We start from the raw sequence: 4,850 nt of genomic DNA, 5'->3' as shown, positions 1-4,850 counted from the left end.
TTATGATGCAACATGCAGATGGTGTTTTACTGAGTTGTACACTTAAAACCTATTCGGTTTTGTGAATCAATGTCACCCCAACAAATTCAATTAAAAAAATAAATTCCTGACCTTCAGAACTGCGAGAGAGTACATTTCTGTTTTAAGTTACCAAGTTTGTGGTAATTTGTTATATCAGCCACAAGAAAGTAATACAATATGCTTTTATTAGAAATGGATGAGAAAACCAAATCATAAACATTTGTAATTAATATAAACAAAAATTTTATATTAATATTTATTTATTTATTTAGGTTATTATTTAAATATACAAATAAAATTTTTATTTACTCTTTTGTTTACTCTTCCGTTGAAGAACTAAGGAAAGAATTGTCTTTGGAAGACATGAACAAATTCATTTTTTTTAATGGTTTAAAAAAATGCCTTTACCACTCATTATGGTCTAGCTTCAAAACAGTACAGCAATCTAGCTTATTGCACATTCAGTTCAAGAATAGGTCAACAGAGAAGGGTAGGTGCTCCTCGGCAGGTAATGGCGCCCCCTGAGGCCTAGAGGTCCAGCGTCCACAGCGAGCCACTCCTCCTTCCGCAGTGTCTGACGACGGTCCTGATTACAGTGAACATGTTGGTGCCGCTAGCCAAGCTGTCCTGCCCGGCCTATCAGTGCTTTCATGCCTTAAAAATTAAGAAAACTTACCTGCCTTTGCGTGCTACAAGATGGGCTTCAACTTCTGCCGTACCTCGAATTACTACCCACTACACCATTTGTCCCCGGGATAAGGACAAACGATGGGAAGGAGTGAGCATGGAGAGGTTTGCAGAAGAAGCGGATGTAGTAATTGTCGGAGCGGGCCCTGCAGGGCTCTCTGCCGCTGTTCGGCTAAAGCAGTTGGCTGCTGAACATGAAAAGGACATCCGTGTGTGTCTGGTGGAGAAAGCTGCTCAGATAGGAGCACACACGCTCTCAGGGGCTTGCCTTGATCCATGTGCTTTTGAACAACTGTTCCCAGACTGGAAGGAGAAAGGAGCTCCACTTACTCCTGTAACAGAAGATAGGTTTGGGATTTTAACAGAAAAATCAAGAATTCCTGTGCCAATTCTTCCAGGTCTGCCAATGAATAATCATGGCAATTACATTGTACGCTTGGGACATTTAGTAAGCTGGATGGGAGAGCAAGCAGAAGCCCTTGGGGTTGAAATATATCCTGGTTATGCTGCTGCTGAGATCCTTTTTCATGAAGATGGTAGTGTAAAAGGAATTGCCACTAACGATGTAGGGATACAAAAGGATGGTGCACCAAAGACAACATTTGAGAGAGGACTAGAACTACATGCCAAAGTAACAATTTTTGCAGAGGGTTGCCACGGACATCTAGCTAAGCAACTGTACAAGAAGTTTGATCTGAGGGCCAGTTGTGAACCCCAAACCTATGGAATTGGACTGAAGGAGCTATGGATTATTGATGAAAAGAAGTGGAAACCTGGGAGAGTAGATCACACTGTTGGCTGGCCCTTGGACAGACACACCTACGGAGGCTCTTTCCTCTATCATTTAAATGAAGGGGAGCCCCTGGTAGCTCTTGGTTTTGTGGTTGGTCTGGACTACCAAAATCCATACCTGAGTCCATTTAGAGAGTTCCAGAGGTGGAAACACCATCCCAGCATTCAGCCAACGTTAGAAGGTGGAAAAAGGATTGCCTATGGGGCCCGAGCTCTCAATGAAGGTGGCTTTCAGTCTATACCAAAACTCACCTTTCCTGGTGGTTTACTAATTGGTTGTAGCCCTGGTTTTCTGAACGTTCCCAAGATCAAAGGTACCCACACAGCAATGAAAAGTGGAGCTTTGGCAGCAGAATCCATTTTTAATCAACTAACTAATGAAAACCTCCAATCAAAGACAATAGGACTACATGTAACTGAGTATGAAGACAATTTGAAGAACTCATGGGTGTGGAAAGAGCTATATAGTGTTAGAAATATAAGACCCCCCTGCCACGGAATCCTGGGTTTGTATGGAGGGATGATTTACACTGGAATCTTTTACTGGATACTTAGAGGAATGGAGCCATGGACCCTAAAACATAAAGGTTCCGACTCTGCTCATCTCAAGCCAGCCAAAGACTGCACACCTATTGAATACCCAAAACCTGATGGACAGATTAGTTTTGACCTTCTGTCATCTGTAACTCTGAGTGGCACTAATCATGAACATGACCAGCCAGCACATTTAACCTTAAAGGATGACAGTACACCTGTAAATAGAAATTTGGCAATATATGATGGACCGGAGCAGCGATTCTGCCCTGCAGGAGTTTATGAATTTATACCTTTGGAACAAGGTGATGGATTTCGGTTACAGATAAATGCTCAGAACTGTGTGCATTGTAAAACATGTGATATTAAGGACCCAAGTCAGAACATTAACTGGGTGGTACCCGAAGGTGGTGGAGGACCTGCTTACAATGGAATGTAAAATGGAACTGATTTCATTTGCAGGCAAGTCTGATAACCACTTTCTGTAAAATGCATGGTACGCTAACTTTAAAATGTTGAGGTTAGCCAGGTGTCAAAATATCTTACAGCATATTATTGATCAGAATATTCATAAATTATCAGGGAATTAGATATTTTATACCTAAAATTGTCCCATAAAAAATTATCAATATTTATTTTAAATAAAACTTTGTAAGTGGAAAAAAAAAAAAGAATAGGTCAACATATGGGAATAAATTCTGTTTATAATGTTGATTACTATGTCAATTATGTATCTTATTTTCAACATTTTATCACAAACTTATGCCAATATATAATGCAATTTTTAAATTGAAGTTTTTGTTTCTACCAAGTGTGCAACTTTGGGTATAAATTTTCTAAGAAGTAAGCTGTCAACTTAATTCATCTCAGGAATATTCTTTGTAATTAAACTTATTGATTTTGTCATGACAACATCAAACTTTTTCAACACAAAAAAGTAATTTTCTGAAACTTTGCCTATATGCTCTAATGTCCAAAATTTGTTGGTCACATCAAAATTTTTCTCAAAGCTGTTGATGGAGTTAAGTTAGTGGTAACTTTTATCTGTGTTTTAACCAGCTAAAGGGAAACATGCCCAGAATGATTCATATTTTCATCCTTAATTTTTTTCTCTAATTTCTAAACCTTAGCTTAAATCTTCTAAGCAATTGTGTTTTATTTATATTTACAATGCGAGTGTTTGTTCCTGTTTGGAAAACTTAATTCTCATTGTGTTCAATGGAATTTTTAAAAATAAAGATGCCATTGTGAAAAGTTTTTAATTTTGGGCAATTTTATCATTCAAAACAATCCAGAAATAAACCCTGTGACATGATAAAATGTTAATGCCATTTTAAGTTAATTTTTTTACTTTATGAAAATTTTAAATTGTTTTTCTTCTGATTTTCAACCTATTTCTCTTTACGGTTTGCTTTATAGGGAAAATTTAACTTATACTCTTTCAGGACAGATAGTGTTTGTTTGCTTATGATGCATGAAGGAACATTCTTCACATCCCCAGAAAAAGCATACACATATACCACTCTCTGTAAGAATATATGTTCGTATAGATGGTTTCTCTCCTCCTAGAAGATGGGGTGTCAGGACTTGGTTGCTGAATTAAAGGGTATGTGTATTATATACTAATAAATACAGCCAGGTTTCTTTCAAATTTGCTTTAACAATCCACATTTTCATATACAATGTATAAAAATGCCATCTTTTAACATGACAGATGTCTTAACTCTTTAAAATTGTAAGAAGTTTAATAGATACAAAGGTAAAACTCATTGTTACTTTAATTTATGTTGTCCAGGCTAGTCAGAGTTAGGGAATCTTGTATATGTGTTCTTTCATTTACTTAAGAAATATGTATTGAGTGTGTGCTATATTCCTATGCATTGTTCTACAACAAGAAATACAGTAGTGAACAAAATAGGCAAAAATTCATCCCTGCTCTTGCCCAGTTTACACTTTACTGCTGATGTTCTAGCTATATCTCTAAAGCATATGTGAGCACTTATGTGAAATGCCTAGTCATCATATTTGCTCACTTTTTATTAGTTTGCATATGTTTTTCTAATTAACTTTAAACATTTAATGTATCATTTATTTATATAAATCCTTAACCTGTCATTTGTGTTGAATTTTTTTGTTAAACTTATCGTTTATCTATTGTCTTCATTTATGGCAATATACTCACAAAATTTTTAGATTTTTATGTAGTTAAAATACCTATAAATATTGTTATAGCTTCTGAACATCTTAACTTGGTTAAGAAGTTTTCCCCAAACTCTAATTTGTCATGTAGCCTCCTGGAATTTCTTGAACGTTTTAAAAATTTATTTTATATACTTTTCAAAAGGAAAATCATTTTTTATTTAAAAATAAATATACACACAATTACTTTCTCTAAGCAATTGAAAGAGCTCTTTGTTATGTATTAATTTTCATACATACTGAGATGTCATTCTATTCCTCACAAATATTTTATGTAATGTACAACTAGTACCAATTACTATAACTTTATATTTTGATTGCTTATTAAATACACAAATTCAACCACTCTACAGTAGTCCCTCACTATATCATGGTTCACTTATCATGGCTTCACTGTATTAAGGGATTTTTTAAAAATATCATATTTAATTATTTATCGCAGATTTTTCACTATGTCACGGGATTTTGCAGTACTGTATATGTATGTTAAGTTACATAGGTTTAAGAGTGTAGAATAAATGTAAGGTGCCTACTTTGCGGGGGAGTCTGGAACGTAATACCGCGATAAGTGAGGGAATACTGTATTCCCACTTTTCACAATTTCCTAGCTACTTCAG

The 4,850-nt window shown here is 35.6% G+C and overlaps 1 pseudogene; it reads left to right on the top strand.

Annotated features, from left to right (window-relative positions):
* Window positions 1–511: 511 nt before the first annotated feature.
* On the top strand, window positions 512–2,679 carry LOC150022023 (electron transfer flavoprotein-ubiquinone oxidoreductase, mitochondrial pseudogene; annotated as a pseudogene).
* The last annotated feature ends 2,171 nt before the right edge of the window (window positions 2,680–4,850 follow it).

Source organism: Furipterus horrens, unplaced genomic scaffold (genome assembly GCF_987537825.1).
Source record: "Furipterus horrens unplaced genomic scaffold, mFurHor1.1.pri manual_scaffold_1, whole genome shotgun sequence".
Taxonomy (NCBI): Eukaryota; Metazoa; Chordata; class Mammalia; order Chiroptera; family Furipteridae; genus Furipterus; species Furipterus horrens.
This window is presented reverse-complemented; position numbering and strand designations above follow the sequence as displayed.